This window comes from Pseudophryne corroboree, chromosome 3, assembly GCF_028390025.1.
Source record: "Pseudophryne corroboree isolate aPseCor3 chromosome 3, aPseCor3.hap2, whole genome shotgun sequence".
Lineage (NCBI taxonomy): Eukaryota > Metazoa > Chordata > Amphibia > Anura > Myobatrachidae > Pseudophryne > Pseudophryne corroboree.
Window position 1 is genome coordinate 678,932,083 of NC_086446.1, and position 27,425 is coordinate 678,959,507.

The 27,425-nt window shown below is 48.8% G+C and overlaps 1 long non-coding RNA gene across 2 annotated transcripts in view; it reads right to left on the reverse strand.

The window, feature by feature from the left end:
* LOC135058164 (uncharacterized) overlaps positions 1–27,425 on the reverse strand; it is a 106,432-nt gene that overhangs the window by 59,865 nt on the left and 19,142 nt on the right. For both annotated transcript variants that reach the window (XR_010244647.1, XR_010244648.1), the window contains exon 2: positions 19,365–19,514. This is a non-coding gene — a long non-coding RNA (uncharacterized LOC135058164). The remainder of the gene's footprint in view (positions 1–19,364; positions 19,515–27,425) is intronic.

The following is a 27,425-nucleotide window of genomic DNA, read 5'->3' on the forward strand; positions in this document are numbered from 1 at the left end:
GATTTGCTTTTGGTTAATTTATCTTAATATATAGTTTTTTTCACAATTTAAATTTGATTGGCTACAATGAGATTGTAAGGTTGTTTACAATTGTAAAGTGCAATGGAATATGCTGCGCTATATAAGAAACTGGTAAATAAATAAATACTATTACTGTATCCCTCCCAACCACCAAAAAAAGTTACTTTGGTTTTAACAAGAGCCCTGAGGTAGTGTTGGAAGAAAATTGGGTTCTACGCAGGGGTTAAAGTGAGCCGGAACGGGGCGGAACTGCGTTCCGTCAGTTCCACTTGGAGACGGTTCGACTCACCTAACCCGGCGATGTGTCCCCGTTGCTGCAGGGAGATGACGGGCGCCCGCTGAGATTGTGTTACCAGCGGGCGCCCGTCTCCCTCACTACCAGTGACGTGCGGTGAGTTCAATGGCTGGGGAGGCACTGGCTTCTCCAGTACATCCCCATCACCCTGTGTGTAGCGCCTCCGGCGGGAGACTACAGCAGGCATTGACGCTGCTGAAGCTGCTACCTGAAAGGATTAGGAGGAGAGCGCCGGCCTCCGCTGCACAATGCACTCCCAGGCATAGGCGTGCACAGCTAAATTTATTAGGGGGTGCACCGCAGGAAGGGTGTATCTAGCACCACCCAGGGGTGTGTCTATCACAATTTTACATTCTCTCAGTAAAATCACATGGCTTAATCTAATTTCTCCATAGTTCCTAATAGAGATGAGCGGGTTCGGTTCCTCGGAATCCGAACCCGCCCGAACTTCAGCTTTTTTCTCACGGGTCCGAGCGACTCGGATCCTCCCGCCTTGCTCGGTTAACCCGAGCGCGCCCGAACGTCATCATCCCGCTGTCGGATTCTCGCGAGGCCCGTATTCTATCGCGAGACTCGGATTCTATATAAGGAGCCGCGCGTCGCCGCCATTTTCACACGTGCATTGAGATTGATAGGGAGAGGACGTGGCTGGCGTCCTCTCCGTTTATAGAGAAGAGACTAGAGTAGAGAGAGACACAGTATTTAGTAATTTTGGGGAGCATTTTTAGGAGTACTACTACTTGCTGAAGTGTAGTGTGACTGTATATGTATATCTGACTTGTGGGGGAGACAGTGGGGAGCAGTTAGAGTCTGAGAGCAGGAGTACATATTTTAACGTACAGTGCACACTTTTGCTGCCAGAGTGCCAGCCACACTGCCATTGTGACCACACTGACCACCAGTATATTGTGATTGTCTGCTTAGGAGTACTACTTGCAAGTTGCTGATAGTGTGACCAGTGACCTGACCACCAGTTTAATTAATCACCACCAGTTTAATATATATATATAATTGTATATATATATAATTGTATACCACCTACCTGTGTTTTTTTTTCTTTTCTTTCTTCTTGATACATACTATAGTAGCTTACTGTAGCAGTCTGCGGTGCTGAGCTGACAGTGTCCAGCAGGTCCGTCATCAGTCATTACATAATAAATATATATACCTGTCCGGCTGCAGTACTAGTGATATTATATATATATATATTTTCATCTCATTATCATCCAGTCTATATTAGCAGCAGACACAGTACGGTAGTCCACGGCTGTAGCTACCTCTGTGTCGGCAGTCGCTCGTCCATCCATAATTGTATACCACCTACCCGTGGTTTTTTTTCTTTTTCTTTCTTCTTGATACATACTACTATAGTAGCTTACTGTAGCAGTCTGCGGTGCTGAGCTGACAGTGTCCAGCAGGTCCGTCATCAGTCATTACATAATAAATATATATACCTGTCCGGCTGCAGTACTAGTGATATTATATATATATATATTTTCATCTCATTATCATCCAGTCTATATTAGCAGCAGACACAGTACGGTAGTCCACGGCTGTAGCTACCTCTGTGTCGGCAGTCGCTCGTCCATCCATAATTGTATACCACCTACCCGTGGTTTTTTTTTTCTTTCTTCTTGATACATACTACTATAGTAGCTTACTGTAGCAGTCTGCGGTGCTGAGCTGACAGTGTCCAGCAGGTCCGTCATTACATAATAAATATATATATATACCTGTCCGGCTGCAGTACTAGTGATATTATATATATATATATATATATTAATTTCATCTCATTATCATCCAGTCTATATTAGCAGCAGACACAGTACGGTAGTCCACGGCTGTAGCTACCTCTGTGTCGGCAGTCGCTCGTCCATCCATCCATAATTGTATACCACCTACCCGTGTTTTTTTTTTTTCTTTCTTCTTGATACATACTACTATAGTAGCTTACTGTAGCAGTCTGCGGTGCTGAGCTGACAGTGTCCAGCAGGTCCGTCATCAGTCATTACATAATAAATATATATACCTGTCCGGCTGCAGTACTAGTGATATTATATATATATATATTAATTTCATCTCATTATCATCCAGTCTATATTAGCAGCAGACACAGTACGGTAGTCCACGGCTGTAGCTACCTCTGTGTCGGCAGTCGCTCGTCCATCCATAATTGTATACCACCTACCCGTGTTTTTTTTTCTTTTCTTTCTTCTTGATACATACTACTATAGTAGCTTACTGTAGCAGTCTGCGGTGCTGAGCTGACAGTGTCCAGCAGGTCCGTCATCAGTCATTACATAATAAATATATATACCTGTCCGGCTGCAGTACTAGTGATATTATATATATATATATATTAATTTCATCTCATTATCATCCAGTCTATATTAGCAGCAGACACAGTACGGTAGTCCACGGCTGTAGCTACCTCTGTGTCGGCAGTCGCTCGTCCATCCATAATTGTATACCACCTACCCGTGGTTTTTTTTTTCTTTCTTCTTGATACATACTACTATAGCAGCTTACTGTAGCAGTCTGCGGTGCTGAGCTGACAGTGTCCAGCAGGTCCGTCATTACATAATAAATATATATACCTGTCCGGCTGCAGTACTAGTGATATTATATCTATATATATATATTAATTTCATCTCATTATCATCCAGTCTATATTAGCAGCAGACACAGTACGGTAGTCCACGGCTGTAGCTACCTCTGTGTCAGCAGTCGCTCGTCCATCCATAATTGTATACTAGTATCCATCCATCTCCATTGCTTACCTGAGGTGCCTTTTAGTTGTGCCTATTAAAATATGGAGAACAAAAATGTTGAGGTTCCAAAAATAGGGAAAGATCAAGATCCACTTCCACCTCGTGCTGAAGCTGCTGCCACTAGTCATGGCCGAGACGATGAAATGCCATCAACGTCGTCTGCCAAGGCCGATGCCCAATGTCATAGTACAGAGCATGTAAAATCCAAAACACCAAATATCAGTAAAAAAAGGACTCCAAAATCTAAAATAAAATTGTCGGAGGAGAAGCGTAAACTTGCCAATATGCCATTTACCACACGGAGTGGCAAGGAACGGCTGAGGCCCTGGCCTATGTTCATGGCTAGTGGTTCAGCTTCACATGAGGATGGAAGCACTCAGCCTCTCGCTAGAAAAATGAAAAGACTCAAGCTGGCAAAAGCACCGCAAAGAACTGTGCGTTCTTCGAAATCCAAAATCCACAAGGAGAGTCCAATTGTGTCGGTTGCGATGCCTGACCTTCCCAACACTGGACGTGAAGAGCATGCGCCTTCCACCATTTGCACGCCCCCTGCAAGTGCTGGAAGGAGCACCCGCAGTCCAGTTCCTGATAGTCAGATTGAAGATGTCAGTGTTGAAGTACACCAGGATGAGGTGGATATGGGTGTTGCTGGCGCTGGGGAGGAAATTGACAAGGAGGATTCTGATGGTGAGGTGGTTTGTTTAAGTCAGGCACCCGGGGAGACACCTGTTGTCCGTGGGAGGAATATGGCCGTTGACATGCCTGGTGAAAATACCAAAAAAATCAGCTCTTCGGTGTGGAAGTATTTCAACAGAAATGCGGACAACATTTGTCAAGCCGTGTGTTGCCTTTGTCAAGCTGTAATAAGTAGGGGTAAGGACGTTAACCACCTCGGAACATCCTCCCTTATACGTCACCTGCAGCGCATTCATAATAAGTCAGTGACAAGTTCAAAAACTTTGGGCGACAGCGGAAGCAGTCCACTGACCAGTAAATCCCTTCCTCTTGTAACCAAGCTCACACAAACCACCCCACCAACTCCCTCAGTGTCAATTTCCTCCTTCCCCAGGAATGCCAATAGTCCTGCAGGCCATGTTACTGGCAATTCTGACGAGTCCTCTCCTGCCTGGGATTCCTCCGATGCATCCTTGCGTGTAACGCCTACTGCTGCTGGCGCTGCTGTTGTTGCTGCTGGGAGTCGATGGTCATCCCAGAAGGGAAGTCGTAAGCCCACTTTTACTACTTCCACCAAGCAATTGACTGTCCAACAGTCCTTTGCGAGGAAGATGAAATATCACAGCAGTCATCCTGTTGCAAAGCGGATAACTGAGGCCTTGACAACTATGTTGGTGTTAGACGTGCGTCCGGTATCCGCCGTTAGTTCACAGGGAACTAGACAATTTCTTGAGGTAGTGTGCCCCCATTACCAAATACCATCTAGGTTCCACTTCTCTAGGCAGGCGATACCGAGAATGTACACGGACGTCAGAAAAAGACTCACCAGTGTCCTAAAAAATGCAGTTGTACCCAATGTCCACTTAACCACGGACATGTGGACAAGTGGAGCAGGGCAGGGTCAGGACTATATGACTGTGACAGCCCACTGGGTAGATGTATGGACTCCCGCCACAAGAACAGCAGCGGCGGCACCAGTAGCAGCATCTCGCAAACGCCAACTCTTTCCTAGGCAGGCTACGCTTTGTATCACCGGTTTCCAGAATACGCACACAGCTGAAAACCTCTTACGGCAACTGAGGAAGATCATCGCGGAATGGCTTACCCCAATTGGACTCTCCTGTGGATTTGTGGCATCGGACAACGCCAGCAATATTCTGTGTGCATTAAATATGGGCAAATTCCAGCACGTCCCATGTTTTGCACATACCTTGAATTTGGTGGTGCAGAATTTTTTAAAAAACGACAGGGGCGTGCAAGAGATGCTGTCGGTGGCCAGAAGAATTGCGGGACACTTTCGGCGTACAGGCACCACGTACAGAAGACTGGAGCACCACCAAAAACGCCTGAACCTGCCCTGCCATCATCTGAAGCAAGAAGTGGTAACGAGGTGGAATTCAACCCTATATATGCTTCAGAGGTTGGAGGAGCAGCAAAAGGCCATTCAAGCCTATACAATTGAGCACGATATAGGAGGTGGAATGTACCTGTCTCAAGCGCAGTGGAGAATGATTTCAACGTTGTGCAAGGTTCTGCAACCTTTTGAACTTGCCACACGTGAAGTCAGTTCAGACACTGCCAGCCTGAGTCAGGTCATTCCCCTCATCAGGCTTTTGCAGAAGAAGCTGGAGGCATTGAAGGAGGAGCTAAAAGGGAGCGATTCCGCTAGGCATGTGGGACTTGTGGATGGAGCCCTTAATTCGCTTAACAAGGATTCACGGGTGGTCAATCTGTTGAAATCAGAGCACTACATTTTGGCCACCGTGCTCGATCCTAGATTTAAAACCTACCTTGGATCTCTCTTTCCGGCAGACACAAGTCTGCTGGGGTTCAAAGACCTGCTGGTGACAAAATTGTCAAGTCAAGCGGAACGCGACCTGTCAACATCTCCTCATTCACATTCTCCCACAACTGGGGGTGCGAGGAAAAGGCTCAGAATTCCGAGCCCACCCGCTGGCGGTGATGCAGGGCAGTCTGGAGCGACTGCTGATGCTGACATCTGGTCCGGACTGAAGGACCTGACAACGATTACGGACATGTCGTCTACTGTCACTGCATATGATTCTGTCACCATTGAAAGAATGGTGGAGGATTATATGAGTGACCGCATCCAAGTAGGCACGTCAGACAGTCCGTACTTATACTGGCAGGAAAAAGAGGCAATTTGGAGGCCCTTGCACAAACTGGCTTTATTCTACCTAAGTTGCCCTCCCACAAGTGTGTACTCCGAAAGAGTGTTTAGTGCCGCCGCTCACCTTGTCAGCAATCGGCGTACGAGGTTACTTCCAGAAAATGTGGAGAAGATGATGTTCATTAAAATGAATTATAATCAATTCCTCTGTGGAGACATTGACCAGCAGCAATTGCCTCCACAAAGTACACAGGGAGCTGAGATGGTGGATTCCAGTGGGGACAAATTGATAATCTGTGAGGAGCGGGATGTACATGGTGATATATCGGAGGATGATGATGAGGTGGACATCTTGCCTCTGTAGAGCCAGTTTGTGCAAGGAGAGATTAATTGCTTCTTTTTCGGTGGGGGTCCAAACCAACCCGTCATTTCAGTCACAGTCGTGTGGCAGACCCTGTCACTGAAATGATGGGTTGGTTAAAGTGTGCATGTCCTGTTTATACAACATAAGGGTGGGTGGGAGGGCCCAAGGACAATTCCATCTTGCACCTCTTTTTTCTTTCATTTTTATTTGCGTCATGTGCTGTTTGGGGAGTGTTTTTTGGAAGGGCCATCCTGCGTGACACTGCAGTGCCACTCCTAGATGGGCCAGGTGTTTGTGTCGGCCACTAGGGTCGCTTAGCTTACTCACACAGCTACCTCATTGCGCCTCTTTTTTTCTTCTTTGCGTCATGTGCTGTTTGGGGAGTGTTTTTTGGAAGGGCCATCCTGCGTGACACTGCAGTGCCACTCCTAGATGGGCCAGGTGTTTGTGTCGGCCACTAGGGTCGCTTAGCTTACTCACACAGCTACCTCATTGCGCCTCTTTTTTTCTTTGCGTCATGTGCTGTTTGGGGAGTGTTTTTTGGAAGGGCCATCCTGCGTGACACTGCAGTGCCACTCCTAGATGGGCCAGGTGTTTGTGTCGGCCACTAGGGTCGCTTATCTTACTCACACAGCTACCTCATTGCGCCTCTTTTTTTCTTTGCGTCATGTGCTGTTTGGGGAGTGTTTTTTGGAAGGGCCATCCTGCGTGACACTGCAGTGCCACTCCTAGATGGGCCAGGTGTTTGTGTCGGCCACTAGGGTCGCTTATCTTACTCACACAGCTACCTCATTGCGCCTCTTTTTTTCTTTGCGTCATGTGCTGTTTGGGGAGTGTTTTTTGGAAGGGCCATCCTGCGTGACACTGCAGTGCCACTCCTAGATGGGCCAGGTGTTTGTGTCGGCCACTAGGGTCGCTTATCTTACTCACACAGCTACCTCATTGCGCCTCTTTTTTTCTTTGCGTCATGTGCTGTTTGGGGAGTGTTTTTTGGAAGGGCCATCCTGCGTGACACTGCAGTGCCACTCCTAGATGGGCCAGGTGTTTGTGTCGGCCACTAGGGTCGCTTATCTTACTCACACAGCTACCTCCTTGCGCCTCTTTTTTTCTTTGCGTCATGTGCTGTTTGGGGAGTGTTTTTTGGAAGGGCCATCCTGCGTGACACTGCAGTGCCACTCCTAGATGGGCCAGGTGTTTGTGTCGGCCCCTAGGGTCGCTTAGCTTACTCACACAGCTACCTCATTGCGCCTCTTTTTTTCTTTGCGTCATGTGCTGTTTGGGGAGTGTTTTTTGGAAGGGCCATCCTGCGTGACACTGCAGTGCCACTCCTAGATGGGCCAGGTGTTTGTGTCGGCCACTAGGGTCGCTTAGCTTACTCACACAGCTACCTCATTGCGCCTCTTTTTTTCTTTGCGTCATGTGCTGTTTGGGGAGTGTTTTTTGGAAGGGCCATCCTGCGTGACACTGCAGTGCCACTCCTAGATGGGCCAGGTGTTTGTGTCGGCCACTAGGGTCGCTTAGCTTACTCACACAGCTACCTCATTGCGCCTCTTTTTTTCTTTGCGTCATGTGCTGTTTGGGGAGTGTTTTTTGGAAGGGCCATCCTGCGTGACACTGCAGTGCCACTCCTAGATGGGCCAGGTGTTTGTGTCGGCCACTAGGGTCGCTTATCTTACTCACACAGCTACCTCATTGCGCCTCTTTTTTTCTTTGCGTCATGTGCTGTTTGGGGAGTGTTTTTTGGAAGGGCCATCCTGCGTGACACTGCAGTGCCACTCCTAGATGGGCCAGGTGTTTGTGTCGGCCACTAGGGTCGCTTAGCTTACTCACACAGCTACCTCATTGCGCCTCTTTTTTTCTTTGCGTCATGTGCTGTTTGGGGAGTGTTTTTTGGAAGGGCCATCCTGCGTGACACTGCAGTGCCACTCCTAGATGGGCCAGGTGTTTGTGTCGGCCACTAGGGTCGCTTATCTTACTCACACAGCTACCTCATTGCGCCTCTTTTTTTCTTTGCGTCATGTGCTGTTTGGGGAGTGTTTTTTGGAAGGGCCATCCTGCGTGACACTGCAGTGCCACTCCTAGATGGGCCAGGTGTTTGTGTCGGCCACTAGGATCGCTTATCTTACTCACACAGCTACCTCATTGCGCCTCTTTTTTTCTTTGCGTCATGTGCTGTTTGGGGAGTGTTTTTTGGAAGGGCCATCCTGCGTGACACTGCAGTGCCACTCCAAGATGGGCCAGGTGTTTGTGTCGGCCACTTGGGTCGCTTAGCTTAGTCATCCAGCGACCTCGGTGCAAATTTTAGGACTAAAAATAATATTGTGAGGTGTGAGGTATTCAGAATAGACTGAAAATGAGTGGAAATTATGGTTTTTGAGGTTAATAATACTTTGGGATCAAAATGACCCCCAAATTCTATGATTTAAGCTGTTTTTTAGGGTTTTTTGAAAAAAACACCCGAATCCAAAACACACCCGAATCCGACAAAAAAAATTCGGTGAGGTTTTGCCAAAACGCGGTCGAACCCAAAACACGGCCGCGGAACCGAACCCAAAACCAAAACACAAAACCCGAAAAATTTCAAGTGCACATCTCTAGTTCCTAATAATAAAGTAGATAATAAGATTTTACTTACCGATAAATCTATTTCTCGTAGTCCGTAGTGGATGCTGGGGACTCCGTCAGGACCATGGGGAATAGCGGCTCCGCAGGAGACAGGGCACAAAAGTAAAAGCTTTAGGATCAGGTGGTGTGCACTGGCTCCTCCCCCTATGACCCTCCTCCAAGCCTCAGTTAGGATACTGTGCCCGGACGAGCGTACACAATAAGGAAGGATTTTGAATCCCGGGTAAGACTCATACCAGCCACACCAATCACACTGTACAACCTGTGATCTGAACCCAGTTAACAGCATGATAACAGCGGAGCCTCTGAAAAGATGGCTCACAACAATAATAACCCGATTTTTGTACCAATAACTAAGTACAAGTATTGCAGACAATCCGCACTTGGGATGGGCGCCCAGCATCCACTACGGACTACGAGAAATAGATTTATCGGTAAGTAAAATCTTATTTTCTCTAACGTCCTAGTGGATGCTGGGGACTCCGTCAGGACCATTGGGATTATACCAAAGCTCCCAAACGGGCGGGAGAGTGCGGATGACTCTGCAGCTCCGAATGAGAGAACTCCAGGTCCTCTTTAGCCAGGGTATCAAATTTGTAGAATTTTACAAACGTGTTCTCCCCCCGACCACGTAGCTGCTCGGCAGAGTTGTAATGCCGAGACCCCTCGGGCAGCCGCCCAGGATGAGCCCACCTTCCTTGTGGAATGGGCATTTACATATTTTGGCTGTGGCAGGCCTGCCACAGAATGTGCAAGCTGAATTGTACTACACATCCAACTAGCAATCGTCTGCTTAGAAGCAAGAGCACCCAGTTTGTTGGGTGCATACAGGATAACAGCAAGTCAGTTTTCCTGACTCCAGCCGTCCTGGAAACCGATATTTTCAGGGCCCTGACAACATCTAGCAACTTGGAGTCCTCCAAGTCCCTAGTAGCCGCAGGTACCACAATAAGCTGGTTCAGGTGAAACGCTGACACCACCTTAGGGAGAAACTGGGGACGAGTCCGCAGCTCTGCCCTGTCCGAATGGACAATCAGATATGGGCTTTTGTGAGACAAAGCCGCCAATTCTGACACTCGCCTGGCCGAGGCCAGGGCCAACATCATGGTCACTTTCCATGTGAGATATTTCAAATCCACAGATTTGAGCGGTTTAAACCAATGTGATTTGAGGAATCCCAGAACTACGTTGAGATCCCACAGTGCCACTGGAGGCACAAAAGGGGGTTGTATATGCAGTACTCCCTTGACAAACTTCTGGACTTCAGGAACTGAAGCCAATTCTTTCTGGAAGAAAATCGACAGGGCCGAAATTTGAACCTTAATGGACCCCAATCTGAGGCCCATAGACACTCCTGTTTGCAGGAAATGCAGGAATCGACCGAGTTGAAATTTCTTCGTGGAGCCTTCCTGGCCTCACACCACGCAACATATTTTCGCCACATGTGGTGATAATGTTGTGCGGTCACGTCCTTCCTGGCTTTGACCAGGGTAGGAATGACCTCTTCCGGAATGCCTTTTCCCTTTGGATCCGGCGTTCAACCGCCATGCCGTCAAACGCAGCCGCGGTAAGTCTTGGAACAGACATGGTACGTGCTGAAGCAAGTCCCTTCTTAGCGGCAGAGGTCATGAGTCCTCTGTGAGTATCTCTTGAAGTTCCGGGTACCAAGTCCTTCTTGGCCAATCCGGAGCCACGAGTATAGTTCTTACTCCTCTACGTCTTATAATTCTCAATACCTTGGGTATGAGAAGCAGAGGAGGGAACACATACACCGACTGGTACGCCCACGGTGTTACCAGAACGTCCACAGCTATTGCCTGAAAGTCTCTTGACCTGGCGCAATACCTGTCCAGTTTTTTGTTCAGGCGGGACGCCATCATGTACACCTTTTGGTCTTTCCCAACGGTTCACAATCATGTGGAAAACTTCCCGATGAAGTCCCCACTCTCCCGGGTGGAGGTCGTGCCTGGTGAGGAAGTCTGCTTCCCAGTTGTCCACTCCCGGAATGAACACTGCTGACAGTGCTATCACATGATTTTCCGCCCAGCGAAGAATCCTTGCAGTTTTTGCCATTGCCCTCCTGCTTCTTGTGCCGCCCTGTCTGTTTACATGGGCGACTGCCGTGATGTTGTCCCACTGGATCAATACCGGCTGACCTTGAAGCAGAGGTCTTGCTAAGCTTAGAGCATTATAAATTGCCCTTAGCTCCAGTATATTTATGTGGAGAAAAGTCTCCAGACTTAATCACACTCCCTGGAAATTTTTTCCCTGTGTGACTGCTCCCCAGCCTCTCAGGCTGGCCTCCGTGGTCACCAGCATCCAATCCTGAATGCCGAATCTGCGGCCCTCTAGAAGATGAGCACTCTGTAACCACCACAGGAGAGACACCCTTGTCCTTGGAGATAGGGTTATCCGCTGATGCATCTGAAGATGCGATCCGGACCATTTGTCCAGCAGATCCCACTGAAAAGTTCTTGCGTGGAATCTGCCGAATGGAATCGCTTCGTAATAAGCCACCATTTTTCCCAGGACTCTTGTGCAATGATGCACTGACACTTTTCCTGGTTTTAGGAGGTTCCTGACTAGCTCGGATAACTCCCTGGCTTTCTCCTCCGGGAGAAACACCTTTTTCTGGACTGTGTCCAGTCCCTAGGAACAGTAGACGTGTCGTCGGAAACAACTGCGGTTTTGGAATATTTAGAATCCACCCGTGCTGTCGTAGAACTACTTGAGATAGTGCTACTCCGACCTCCAACTGTTCTCTGGACCTTGCTCTTATCAGGAGGTCGTCCATTTTCTTCGAAGAAGAATCATCATTTCGGGCATTACCTTGGTAAAGACCCGGAGTGCCGTGGACAATCCAAACGGCAGCGTCTGAAACTGATAGTGACAGTTCTGTACCACGAACCTGAGATACCCTTGGTGAGAAGGGCAAATTGGGACATGGAGGTAAGCATCCCTGATGTCCCGGGACACCATACAGTCCCCTTCTTCCTGGTTCGCTATCACTGCTCTGAGTGACTCCATCTTGATTTGAACCTTTGTAAGTGTTCAAATATTTCAGATTTAGAATAGGTCTCACCGAGCCTTCTGGTTTCAGTACCACAATATAGTGTGGAATAATACCCCTTTCCTTGTTGTAGGAGGGGTACTTTGATTATCACCTGCTGGGAATACAGCTTGTGAATTGTTTCCAATACTGCCTCCCTGTCGGAGGGAGACGTTGGTAAAGCAGACTTCAGGAACCTGCGAGGGGAAACGTGTCGACTTTCCAATCTGTACCCCTGGGATACTACTTGTAGGATCCAGGGGTCCTGTACGGCCCCAGCGTCATGCTGAGAACTTGGCAGAAGCGGTGGAAGGCTTCTGTTCCTGGGAATGGGCTGCCTGCTGCAGTCTTCTTCCCTTTCCTCTATCCCTGGGCAGATATGCTTATGGGGACGAAAGGACTGAGGCTGAAAAGACGGTGTCTTTTTCTGCATAGATGTGACTTAGGGTAAAAACGGTGGATTTCCCAGCAGTTGCCGTGGCCACCAGGTCCGATGGACCGACCCCCAAATAACTCCTCCCCTTTATACGGCAATACATCTTTGTGCCGTTTGGAATCTGCATCACCTGACCACTGTCGTGTCCATAAACATCTTCTGGCAGATATGGACATCGCACTTACTCTTGATGCCAGAGTGCAAATATCCCTCTGTGCATCTCGCATATATAGAAATGCATCCTTTAAATGCTCTATAGTCAATAAAATACTGTCCCTGTCAAGGGTATCAATATTTTCAGTCAGGGAATCCGACCAAGCCACCCCAGCGCTGCCCATCCAGGCTGAGGCGATCGCTGGTCGCAGTATAACACCAGTATGTGTGTATATACCTTTTTAGGATATTTTCCAGCCTCTCAGCTGGCTCCTTGAGGGCGGCCCTATCTGGAGACGGTACCGCCACTTGTTTTGATAAGCGTGTGAGCGCCTTATCCACCCTAAAGGGTGTTTCCCAACGCGCCCTAACTTCTGGCGGGAAAGGGTATACCGCCAATAATTTTCTATCGGGGGAAACCCACGCATCATCACACACTTCATTTAATTTATCTGATTCAGGAAAAACTACAGGTGGTTTTTTCACACCCCACATAATACCCTTCTTGTGGTACTTGTAGTATCAGAAATATGTAACACCTCCTTCATTGCCCTTAACATGTAACGTGTGGCCCTAAAGGAAAATACGTTTGTGTCTTCACCGTCGACACTGGAGTCAGTGTCCGTGTCTGTGTCTGTGTCGACCGACTGAGGTAAATGAGCGTTTTACAGCCCCTGACGGTGTTTGAGACGCCTGGACAGGTACTAATTTGTTTGCCGGCCGTCTCATGTCGTCAACCGACCTTGCAGCGTGTTGACATTATCACGTAATTCCTTAAATAAGCCATCCATTCCGGTGTCGACTCCCTAGAGAGTGACATCACCATTTCAGGCAATTGCTCCGCCTCCTCACCAACATCGTCCTCATACATGTCGACACACACGTACCGACACACAGCACACACACAGGGAATGCTCTGATAGAGGACAGGACCCCACTAGCCCTTTGGGGAGACAGAGGGAGAGTTTGCCAGCACACACCAAAAACGCTATAATTATACAGGGACAACCTTTATATAAGTGTTTTTCCCTTATAGCATTTTAATATATATATATACATATCGCCAAATAAGTGCCCCCCCTCTCTGTTTTAACCCTGTTTCTGTAGTGCAGTGCAGGGGAGAGCCTGGGAGCCTTCCCACCAGCATTTCTGTGAGGGAAAATGGCGCTGTGTGCTGAGGAGAATAGGCCCCGCCCCCTTTTCGGCGGGCTTCTTCTCCCGTTTTTCTGAGACCTGGCAGGGGTTAAATACATCCATATAGCCCCCAGGGGCTATATGTGATGTATTTTTAGCCAGAATAAGGTACTATCATTGCTGCCCAGGGCGCCCCCCCCAGCGCCCTGCACCCTCAGTGACCGCTGCTATGAAGTGTGCTGACAACAATGGCGCACAGCTGCAGTGCTGTGCGCTACCTTATGAAGACTGAAGAGTCTTCTGCCGCCGTTTCTGGACCTTCACTTTTCGGCATCTGCAAGGGGGGTCGGCGGCGCGGCTCCGGGACGAACCCCAGGGTGAGACCTGTGTTCCGACTCCCTCTGGAGCTAATGGTGTCCAGTAGCCTAAGAAGCCAATCCATCCTGCACGCAGGTGAGTTCACTTCTCTCCCCTAAGTCCCTCGTAGCAGTGAGCCTGTTGCCAGCAGGACTCACTGAAAATAAAAAACCTAAGAAACTTTTACTCTAAGCAGCTCTTTAGGAGAGCCACCTAGATTGCACCCTTCTCGGCCGGGCACAAAAATCTAACTGAGGCTTGGAGGAGGGTCATAGGGGGAGGAGCCAGTGCACACCACCTGATCCTAAAGCTTTTACTTTTGTGCCCTGTCTCCTGCGGAGCCGCTATTCCCCATGGTCCTGACGGAGTCCCCAGCATCCACTAGGACGTTAGAGAAATAATACACCCCAGAGAAATAAAATGAAACATAATGCTGCAACCCCTGGCCGGTACTGACTGCCCGCTACGGATAACCCTGAGTTCTAGCTGCTGTTGCACCCTATCGCTGCTTACACTTCCCCAACCTATCCCTGACCCAGTGGCGGAACTAGAGAGTGGTGGGTCTAGGTGCATATGCATTCCCCTCCCCACCCCCCACACACACCCCACCCCTTGTACCTACACCCTGATTTTGAGCTGGCTACTCTGAAAACTACGGGATATTTAGGGAGCCAAACATTTGAGTTTTAATATAACACAAGTAAAGTTTAAAATTTACACATGTGCTATCAGAGCCACATCTGCCTCTTCTTATACCATCAGACTCCTCCTCCGCAGGACACCAGCATTTGTCACACATGTACCCATGCTCACACGCTACTGACAGTAGTGCCCCTTGTTCACATTATGCCACATGGTATGAGCCAAAATTCACATTATGCCACACGGTATGAGCCAAAATTCACATTACGCCACATGGTATGAGCCAAAATTCACATTATGCCACATGGTATGAGCCAAAATTCACATTATGCCACATGGTATGAGCACGCACACAGGTTCACCAACACCTGGCCACTGCTGCTCAATCCACTTCACGGCTGCAGGCCAGCTGAGGATGCTGAAAATGAAGACCACAGAGCCACGCCGGGTCCTGACTGTCACTGCCGGCTACAGTCCACCACTGAGATCATTCATAGCTGCATGGAGGAAGGCTGACAGCAGCAGCCTTATCCATGCAGCTGTAATAAAATAAAAAAATAAATAATCAACTGAACGACCTGGGGAGCACATACTCAAGTACACACACAGCATAGATTATATTATGCACAGTCCCCCATAATGCACCCATACTATATTACATTATACACAGCCCCCACTTACCATAGCACACATGTTTGTTTACATTATTCACAGCTTCCCACTCCGCATTGCACACCCATACTATATTTCATTATACACAGCCCCTCTCCCCATAGCACACACATACTACATTACATTATAGACAAGCCTCCCCTCCCCATAGCACATCCATAGTATATTATAATATATCCAGCCCCCCTCCCCCATAGCACACCCACACCCATAGTATATTACATTGTATACAAGCCCCCCTCCCCCATAGCACACCCATGCAACATTATACACAGCCCCCTCCCCATAGCACACCCATGCTATAGTATATTATACACACCTCCCCCCCCCCCCCCAAAAAAAAAAGCATATTATAATATATACAGCCCTCCCCACATCCATAATATATTACATTGTACAGAAGCCCCTCCCCCATCGGACACCCATGCTACATTATACACAGCATCCCCCTTCTCCTCCATATTACCCCCCAGTAACCACAGCCCCTACCTGGCTTTTTAGTGTAGTCCTGTGAATAGCAGGAAGCCAGCCCAGCACAGAGACAGCCAGGAAGTGTATGCAGCCGAGGAGCAGGAAGACAGAGGAGGGCTGACACACGCAGCTAGGGAGGCCAATCCCGGGCCGTTTTTTCAATCCCGGGATTCGGGATTGAAAAACGCTCAATCCCGGGATTCCTGGGATCCCGGGATTGCAGTAGGGAGCAGGGAGAGTGGGAGTGGAGGGCAGTGGAAAAGAGTGTAGGGAGCATGGAGGCTGTAGGGAGCAGCGCTGGAGGGTGGGTGTAGTGTAGGGACTAGGGAGCAGGGCTGGTGGGTGTAGTGTAGGGACTAGGGAGCAGGGCTGGTGTGTGTAGTGTAGGGACTAGGGAGCAGCGCTGGTGGTTGTAGTGTAGGGACTAGGGAGCAGTGCTGGTGGGTCTAGTGTAGGGACTAGGGAGCAGTGCTGGTGGGTCTAGTGTAGGGACTAGGGAGCAGCGCTGGTGGGTCTAGTGTAGGGACTAGGGAGCAGCGCTGGAGGGTGGGTGTAGTGTAGAGACTAGTAGGGAGCAGCGCTGGAGGATGGGTGTAGTGTAGGGACTAGGGAGCAGGGCTGGTGAGTGTAGTGTAGGGACTAGGGAGCAGCGCTGGTGGGTGTAGTGTAGGGACTAGGGCGCAGCGCTGGTGGGTGTAGTGTAGGGACTAGGGAGCAGCGCTGGAGGGTGGGTGTAGTGTAGGGACTAGTAGGGAGCAGCGCTGGAGGGTGGGTGTAGTGTAGGGACTAGGGAGCAGGGCTGGTGGGTGTAGTGTAGGGACTAGGGAGCAGCGCTGGTGGGTGTAGTGTAGGGACTAGGGTGCAGCGCTGGTGGGTGTAGTGTAGGGACTAGGGAGCAGCGCTGGAGGGTGGGTGTAGTGTAGGGACTAGGGAGCAGCGCTGGAGGGTGTAGGAAGCGGAGCGGGAGGGAGGCTGAAGCGAGCACCACAGTGAGGGAGGGTTAGTGTCAGAAAAACTACACTTACTATTAGACGGGCGGCGGGTGGCAGGCGGCAGCCATGGACAAGACGCGATGAGCGCGCCGGAGGACTTTCAAATTGTAGTGCTAGCCCTCAGCCAGTCAGAACGGGCAGTCCGGCAGCCAATCAGGAGCCGCTGCGGCCGCTTCCCTGATTGGCCGCCGGTCCACCAGCTGTGATTGGCTGGCGGCCGGCGCTACATTTGAAATGCCGCCGCGGTCTGTGTACATGGCTGCCGCCCACCTAATACTGCCGCCAGCCTAATAGTAAGTGTTAGTTACACCAACCCTCCCTCGCTGCTGCGTTGCACATGCGCAATGCAATCCCGTGAATCCCGGGATTGGAGGCTCCAATCCCGGGATTCAAATCCCGGCATTTTTGGGCCTAAATCCCGGGGATCCCGCCGATCCTGATCCCGGGATTGGCCTCCCTACACGCAGCCCACTCTAAGCCTGGTGGGAGGGACTGGCCAGACACTGTTAAGCAGAGCTCCCTGACTGGCGGGTCCCTCTGCTTCACTGTACAGGCGGCTCAGCATGGACTCAATCGCACACTTGATGAGGAGGGGGATGAACATTAGCGGGTGCCTGAGAGCACGAATCGCACCCTGCTCCTGTCAAAAAGGCTCACATCAGGAGAGAGGAGTCCCCAGCAGGAGAGAGGAGTCAGGGGGAATGAAGAGAGGTGAGCCGTGTTTCGCCGCCTCCTATGGGTGATTGGACAGCGGATCCAGCACTGGATCCGCTGTCCAATCACATGTGCCTCGCTGGCAGGGGAAGCCTGTCCCTGTTAACGAGGCACTTGTAGAAGTGCCGCTTTCACTGCTATTTTCAATGGGCATTTACTGCCCAGTGCTTAGCCCCGCCCCCCTCTCTATCCCAGTTACCGTTGTCAGCGGGAGGCACTGCAACCAGTGCCTCCCAAACTGCTTTAACACCTTAAAATGATTAGAATAATGTAAAGAAGATACTAGTGACACAGAATGTTTGTCATAAGTATCTTCTTTGTATTACTGTAATCATTAATGACAGGGGAGGCACTGCCTCCCCTGCCTCCCCTGACTACACGTCCCTGCTCACTACAGTGGCAGCCGGAGGGAGGAGCTCAGTACTGAGCTCCGGCTTCCGGCGCTGTCACTGTGCGCTATGGGAGAGACGTCATGACATCTCTCCCATAGTGCCGAGGAGCGGGCGCCCAGGGGACTGCAGTGGCCGGACACGGAGCGGGGCTTGGTGAGTATGGTCTGTGTTTTGTCAGTTTTTTTTCCTTTGTAGCGGCGCATCTACTGGGGGGCATTACTACTAAGGGGCATCTACTGGGGGGGCATTGCTACTAAGGGGCATCTACTGGGGGCATTATTACTGGGGCTGCATCTACTGGGGGGAAACTAATGGGGGGGCATTACTACTGAGGGGCATCTACTGGGGGCAAACTCCTGGGGCGCATATCTACTGGGGGCATTAATACTGGGGGGCATCTACTGGGGGCAAACTACCGGGGGACATTACTGGGGGCCAACTACAAGAGGGCAAACTACAAGGGGGCAAGCTACAAGGGGGCAATCTTCTGTGGGCAAACTACAAAGGGGCTAACTACTGGGGGCAAACTACAGGAGGGCATTACTACTGGGGGTGTAACTACAGGGGCATTACTACTTGGGGGCAAACTACAGAGGTGCTAAACTACTGGGGGCATAACTGCAGGGGCTAAACCACTGGGGGCATTACTACTGGGGGCTAAACTACATGGGTCAAACTACATGAGGGCTAAACTACTGGGGGCATTACCACTGGGAAGCTAAACTAAAGCGGGGGGGGGGGGGGTAAACTACTGGGGTCATAACTGCAGGGGCATTACCACTGGGGGCATAACTACTGGGGCTAAACTACAGGGTGCTAAACGACTGGGGGCATTACTACAGGCAACATTACTACTGGGGGCAATACTACACAGGGGCATTACCATTAAGGGCATTACTACTGGGGGCCCTACTAATGAGGGAATTGTAAAGTGGGCACTTCATAAGGGGCATCACTATTGGGGACATAAGGGGTATTACTATTGCGGGCACTGCATAAGGGGCACCACTACTATGGGGTCTATATAAGAGACACTTCCACTGTGGGCACTACGAGTACAGTGGACATTGCATAAGGAGCACTACTACTGTGGGCATTGTATAAGAAGCGCTACTGCGGTATGCATTATGTGTATTACGGGGTGCTACTACTGTGGGCATTATTACTATTGTGTGACCACACCCCTTTCTTTTTGAGACCACGCCCTTTTTTGTGGCGCGCACAATACCTTAATTACTTGGGAACCGTGGGGAGGGAGGGGGGTGAATTCCACCACCGCTCTAGGACCACTTTAAGCACTGGTTCTACGTCTGTGCTTTCACATTGCATGTATGTGCATACAGTGTATAATATATATATAGCAGTCTAATTGCGGAAACAAACGGCACTCACAGGGTGTAAATAGAGAAAATCGCTGGTACATTTATTTTAACGTTTCGGAGCTACAGCTCCTTCCTCCAGAAAATATACCTCAGACCCAGAATCAGCACTGCTCTCCGCACCTGGATGCACCAGCAGTCCGGGTCCGCCTCTGATTACTCACTTCCGGGCGTTGCCATGCCAACGCCCCGGCTTATGCTCCAACCCACGGATCACCATGGTAACAGGACTCCAGGCGCCCTATAGGTACAGGAAGCAAAACACTGAGATTAAAAACATGAATACAACAAAAAAACTATATCCCCACCCTTATATCATATAATAAAGGTTTACAACATACAAATATGTACATACAGTGAAAACGGTTACACCCACCAGAGCACATATGGATACAATGTTTTGTGCTCTGGTGGGCGTGTTTCTCTCACAGAGATCCTGCAGTCTTCCCAGGCAGTCTGCCTCCACTAATCAGGCTAGCAGCCCTATAACCCACTTACACAGCTGAAACCCTGATTAGCCCTCTGTGAGGCCAAAGACCCAAACTGGGCCCAATGTCTGGAACTTGCCCTATCTCTCTTTCAGGGCCCTTATCCAGCTTTTCCAATAAACTGAAAAGGTTCTGACAAAAGAAAACATTTTCCTAATACATGTAAGACAAGAACCTGGGACAAACATACCTGCCCTCAAACACTATTCCAGTGTTCTTGTCGCATATCCCACTTCCCCTGTTTCGACCTAGGGGCCGGAACACTTGTAGCCCCCAAACAGAATATGCGGGATAATGCATCTGCGTTGGCCAATTGTGTACCCGGTCTATGTTTGACAGTAAACTTAAAATCCTGCAATGCTAGAAACCATCTAGTTACACGAGCATTCTTGCCTCTATTTACATACATCCATTTTAAAGGGGCATGATCTGTCACTAGCCTGAATTGTCTACCCAAGAGGTAATATCTCAAGGTATCTAGTGCCCACTTAATGGCCAAAGCCTCCTTTTCCACAATGGCATACCTTTTTTCATGCTCATTGAGTTTCCTACTCAAATAAATGATAGGGTGTTCGTCCCCATCTCTGGTTTGGGACAGCACAGCCCCTATCCCTACCTCTGAGGCATCTGTCTGTACCACAAATTCTTTTGAAAAATCTGGTGTTATCAATACAGGTTGTGAACACAAAGCCACTTTTAACGCTTGGAACGCTTTTTCTGCATCAGGGTACCATTTCACCATATTTGACTGTTTCCCTTTGGTAAGGTCTGACAACGGCACTGCTGTGGTCACAAAATTGGGAATAAACCGTCTATAGTAGCCAGTTATTCCCAAAAAAGCCCTTACCTGTTTTTTATTCACTGGACGAGGCAAGTTTTGAATAGCATCAATTTTATTCAATTGGGGCCTAATCAGACCACTGCCTATGGTGAAGCCCAAGTATTTGACCTCCTCCATTGCGAGGCAGCACTTCTTTGGGTTAGCAGTTAACCCTGCCTCTCTGATTGATTCCAGTACTGCTTGTACTTTAACCAAATGGGACCCCCAGTCTGTACTGTGAATTACCACATCATCCAAATAGGCAGCTGCATATTTTCTATGGGGCCTCAATTTTATCCATCGCCCGTTGAAAGGTTGCTGGAGCCCCATGCAACCCAAAGGGTAACATCTTATACTGGTACAGCCCCTCCGGAACCGAAAAGGCTGTTTTTCTTTTGCGCTATCAGATAAAGGTATTTGCCAGTAACCTTTGGTCAGGTCCAACGTGGTGAGAAACCTGGCTTTTCCCAGCCTTTCTATAAGCTCATCCACACGGGGCATGGGGTATGCGTCAAACTTGGACACCTCATTTAACTTACGAAAGTCATTACAGAAGCGTATGCTACCGTCTGGCTTCGGGATGAGAACTATGGGACTGGACCACTCACGGTTAAATTCCTCTATAACTGCTAGTTCTAACATTGTTTTAACTACTTTAGAAACAGCTTCTCGCTGAGCTTCAGGAATCCTATATGGCTTTAAATGGACCCTGACCCATGGTTCTGTGACAATGTCATGTTTGATTATGGTCGTTCGGCCAGGCAGCTCTGAAAATATCTCCCTATTTTGGACGAGAAATTCTTTAACCTGATTGTTCTGATCAGCTGATAATGTCTCTGACACCTTTACTGCGGGAAGCAACCGAGGTGAAGACACCGAAGGGCAAGGCTCCGCTGACAGAGACAACCTATCTTTCCAGGGTTTGATTAAGTTAACATGGCAGATTTGTTCCGGTTTTCTCTTTCCCGGTTGGTATACTTTGTAATTAACCTCATTCACTTTTTCCCTAATCTCAAATGGACCCTGCCATTTAGCTAAGAACTTGCTTTCCACAGTGGGTACCAAAACAAGAACTCTATCTCCAGGAGCAAATTCCCATATCTTGGCACTCCGGTTATATACCCTCTGTTGAGCACTTTGCGTCTGTTCCATGTGCTCTCTGACAATAGGTACCATGGCTGCAATCCTATCCTGCATTTGTGTTACATGTTCAACAACGCTTCTATAAAGAGTGGGCTGTCCTTCCCACGTCTCTTTGGCAATGTCCAACAGCCCTCTGGGGTGTCTACCATACAACAAATCAAATGGAGAAAACCCCGTAGAGGACTGAGGAACTTCTCTGATGGCCATTAATAAGTAGGGCAACAAACAATCCCAGTTTTTCCCATCTTTATCAACAACCTTTTTTAACATACTTTTTAATGTTTTATTAAACCTTTCCACCAACCCATCAGTTTGGGGATGGTAAATGGACGTCCTGAGGTGAGTGACCTTAAATAATTTGCATAATTCTTTCTTGACATAAATGGAGTACCTTGGTCAGTCAAAATTTCTTTTGGTATTCCCACTCTACTAAAAACCTACACCAGCTCCCTAGCTATCACCTTGGTTGTGATAGTGCATAAAGGGACAGCCTCAGGATATCGAGTGGCATAGTCCATTATTACCAGGATATACTGATGGCCCCGAGCGGACTTTAACAAGGGCCCCACGAGATCCATGGCTATTCTGTCAAACGGGACCTCTATAATAGGCATGGGAACTAGTGGGCTCCTGAAATGGGGTCTAGGGGCATGATACTGGCATTCAGGACAGGAAGAACAATCTTCAGACACTTCTTTATAAACCCCTGGCCAAAAGAACCTTTGTAAAACTCTTTCAGTGTTTTTTTCTGCCCCTAAATGTCCTGCTGTAACGTCACTATGAGCTAAATCTAGTACCGTTCTCCGATAAGGCTGGGGAACTACCAGCTGTTCCACCACATCCTCACCCCTTTTGACAATGTGGTACAAGAGCTCATTACAGATGGCCATGTGGGGATACGTAACCTTGTCACCTGGTACCACAGGTTCCCCATTAACAATCTTAACATTCTCTCTAGCCTTTATTAAGGTAGGATCCTTTAACTGTTCAGATGCAAACAGATCCTTCTTTACCTCCAGGTCAGGCACGCTTTCAGTTCCAACTACTATGTCTCTGTTCCCAGCAAGAGGGTCTTCACTGGACTCCCCATCTGTCACTTCCCCAGCCAAGCTAGCAAAAGGCAAAGGGTCAGAAAGTTCAGAAGACACACGTACATCCATAAAATCACCGTGTTTATTAACTGGCTCTTTACTTCTCATATCTGTTGATAAAAGTGATTCCCACAGTTTCCAAAAATGAGGAAAATCCCTCCCTATTATGGGCTCATGCACCAAGGCGGGGACCAGTCCTACTTTAACAATTAAAATTAATTTAGACCGAGCGCTGTGTGGTGAATGTAAAAATAATGTGAATGATAAATAAGAATAATGATGATGGTGTAAATAAACTAAGGTAAATTAAATAAATTAAATAAATAAATAAACGAGGGAAAAGGGATTAGGATTAATGCAATGTTTACAGCTCCTTTATGGATATGTGGAGCCGAGTGACACTGTCTCTACAGGAAAAGGATTCAGTCTTTTGTATTCAAAACTGTCCCTATCTTACCCTGAGAGATGCTTCCGATGATGCAAGGGGAGGTATAGCTGTGACAGTTCCGCCGTGATCTCTCCCGCTGGCCGTACTTGGTTGTTTTTCCGCCTGAATCGCCGCGACCGGAAGTTCGGGTCCCCGCTTCCGGTTGTTCGTGAAACGGCTGGTGGTAGCGGTTCTAGTGTCCTTTGTGTCAGCTCCTTTTGTCCAACGCGTTTCGAATCCTATTCGGATTCTTTCTCAAGGAAGGATTGTAGTTTCTATCATTGTTTTGCTTTAGGGAGCTCAGCTTGAAGACTCACACATAGCTGTGAGTGTGACACAAGGAACTGGCCACAACAATTGCTGACCCACAACAAGTTTCTATATTCACTTCAGCAGCGACATAATGTTGGGTATCCCCATGTATGCAACTTACCCCAATAGGTATTTGCTGGACCTTTAAGGGGTTCACTAACCCAGCTTTCACGAGGGTAACTAAACTTCCTGAATCTAGCAAGGCCCTACCCGGTTACCCTGTAAGAACACGTCACTGTTATGTACACCAGTGCCTGCAGGAAAGTACTGGTGTCAGAACTGTTATGCACAACAAATGGACTCACAGACAGACTGGGGAAGATGACATAACGTACACAGAAGGTGATAGGGTAACAAAATACACACAAAGTGAACAGAGAAGCCCAGAGGCTAAGGAACTGGGTATCTCCCTTGTATTAGAAATGCTCAGATGGGAAAAGCAAGATGTTGTGTTTTAATACATAGAGAACCCGAAATGCTGTTGCTAAGGGCAACAGCAAAACCCTAAAGGGTTACCAACAGGTGTGGCAGTAAACTCCTTGGTCAGAGATGGAATGATAGACACAAGGAGAGTCTCCACAATCCTAATTCTCACTTGCAGTGCACAGGTTTAGTTTACTGCCACTAAACTGACCCCTGACACCTAGCACAGTGAGACAGGATTAGACAGGCAAGTCTTAGAATACAGCCGCAAACTTGCTAAGTTCACAGAGTAGTAACAGAACCCCAGCAAGCTAAACGACTGACTCCAGTCTTACTGCTAGGTCTGGATTGGCAGAGTGTAATACCAAATCCCCAGGCCTATTTGCAGTAAGCAACAAACAAATACAAAGCTACACAGTACTGGCTAACTTTCAGGAACTGACTAACCAACAAAGATTCAGCAGCATCTGCTTAACCTGGAAAGAGGCCTTATAAAGCAGGTGCTGTCCATGCCCCACTCAGACCTCACAGACTGTGAGCACAAAAACCAGCACCGGATCCCCTGCCGTGCACAGAGCCTATAACCACTGCACAGCAAAAGACCCGAACCGGAGTATCAGCTGCGCTCAGGTTACTCCGCTAGTACTTGTCTCCCGGTTGCCATGACGACGTGGCAGCACAGGGCAGGAGACCCTAACAGTACCCCCCCTCTGACGAGGGGTCAAAGAACCCCTACCACCGGGTTTATCGGGGAACTGCGAGAAGAAAGAGCGTATCAGTCTGGGGGCATGAAGATCACAACTGCGCACCCACGACCGCTCCTCCGGGCCATACCCCTTCCAGTGCACCAAAAATGACAGCCGACCCCGAACCACCTTGGAGTCAAGAATCCTTTCAACAACAAACTCCCTCTGGCCACGTATCAGAAGAGGGGAAGGTCTTCCACTGGAAGAAGGATTCCTAATCGCCCGTTTTAAAAGGGAACAATTAAATGTTTTATTGATACCCAAAGAACGGGGCAGATCTAACTGAAATGCCACCGGATTGATAACCCTGGTGATCTTATAAGGGCCGATGAACCGGGGGCCTAACTTATGAGATGGCTGTCTCAACTTCAAATTCTTGGTAGACAACCAGACGAAGTCTCCTAATTTGAAGCTGCAGGGTCTTTTCCGCTTATCAAAAACCCTTTTGGTCACTAATGACACAGACACAAGGGCTTTCTTCACTTTCCGCCAAATACCTCTAAGGACCGAAACCACAGAGGAACCACCAGGCGTGGAGTCCAGGGGGTCAAAAGAATTGGCCTTAGGATGATGCCCATACACACAAAGGAAGGGAGAGATCCCTGTAGCAGAGTGAGCCGCGTTGTTATAGGCAAACTTCGCCATGGACAGATGAGCAACCCAGTCAGTCTGACACTTGGAGACATAACACCTGAGGAACTGCTCCAAGGACTGGTTCACCCTTTCAGTCTGCCCATTAGACTGCGGATGGTAGCCTGACGACAAGCTGACAGAAATCTGGAGATCGGAACAAAATGCCCTCCAGAATTTGGCCACAAACTGGGATCCGCGGTCAGAGACCACATCAAGTGGCAACCCGTGGAGACGCACAACATGCAGCATAAATAATTCAGACAGGCGTCTGGCCGATGGCAGCCCAACCAGTGGAACGAAGTGCGCCATCTTCGAAAACCTGTCAACGACAACCCAGATGGCTGTCATCCCCGAGGATTTGGGCAAGTCCACCACAAAATCCATTGAAATGTGGGTCCATGGCTTAGATGGGATAGAGAGTGGATGTAATGGGCCAACAGGAACCCCTCTAGGAGTCTTATTTCGGGCACAGATGTCACATGCCCGAACCCACTGATCCACATCCTTAGCCACCGAGGGCCACCACACCGCCCTAGATAGCAACTCCCGAGTTCTGGCAATACCCGGGTGACCTGCCGACTTCTTGGCATGGAATTCCAGGAACACTCGCTGTCTTAACCTAGGAGGCACAAACAAAAGACCTACCGGAAGGTCTGGAGGAGCCTGCTCCTGTGCTCTAAGGACTAATGATAAGAGGTCCTGGGTAATGCCCACTTTAATACATGATGGGGAAACAATGGGCAACGGCTCCTCGGTGGTCTCCTGGATTGGAGCAAAACTCCGCGAGAGCGCATCAGCCTTGATGTTTTTTGACCCAGGGCGATATGTTATCAAAAAATTAAAGCGAGCAAAAAACAAAGCCCATCGTGCCTGCCTGGCATTGAGACGCTTCGCTGATTCTAAATATGCCAGATTCTTATGGTCAGTGAGAATTGAGACCACAAACTTAGCCCCCTCAAGCCAGTGTCTCCACTCCTCGAGTGCATCCTTAATAGCCAACAATTCCCGGTTACCCACGTCATAATTCATCTCGGCAGGCGAAAATTTACGGGAAAAGTAAGCACAGGGATGAAGGCGATTATCAGACACTCCCATCTGAGAAAGCACTGCCCCAATACCCATCTCAGAGGCATCCACCTCCACCACAAAAGGACGCTCTGGATCTGGGTGTCGCAGCACCTTGGCCGAAACAAATGCCCTTTTGAGACGGGCAAAAGCCGCTTTAGCCTCACAAGACCAGTGAGCAACATCCGCCCCTTTCTTAGTGAGTGCCACCAAGGGCGCCACTATAGACGAAAATCCAGCGATAAATCGTCTATAAAAATTCGCAAAGCCCAGGAAACGCTGAAGCGCCTTCAAACTAGTGGGTTGCACCCAATCCAGGACTGCCTGTACCTTGGAACCCTCCATTTGGAAACCTTCTGGGGAGATAATATATCCTAGAAATGCGATTTGCTGAACTTCAAATTCGCACTTCTCCAGCTTCGCCCCAAGCCGGTGGTCTCTGAGTTTCTGGAGGACTAAGCGTACATGCTTCCGATGTTCCTCCAGGGAATGGGAGAAGATTAGGATGTCATCTAAGTATACAACTAAGAATCTATCCAAATATTCCCTGAGCACATCATTCATGAAATCCTGGAAGACTGCCGGGGCATTACAGAGCCCAAAAGGCATCACCAAATATTCATAATGCCCTGAGTGGGTATTAAAGGCAGTCTTCCATTCATCCCCCTCTCTTATTCGGATTAGATTGTACGCACCGCGTAGGTCAATCTTAGAAAAAATGGTGGCAGTACGAAGCTGGTCAAACAAGACCGAAATGAGAGGCAGTGGGTATGAGTTTTTAATCGTGATACGGTTCAATTCCCTGAAGTCGATGCAGGGTCGCAACGAACCGTCCTTTTTACCCACGAAGAAGAACCCCGACCCAACTGGAGACTGTGAAGGTCTGATAAATCCCTTAGCCAAGTTCTCCTGAATGTACTCTGCCATAGCATGAGTCTCAGGACGTGACAGGGAGTACAACCTGCTCTTGGGAAGCTTAGCATTTGGCAACAAATCAATGGCAC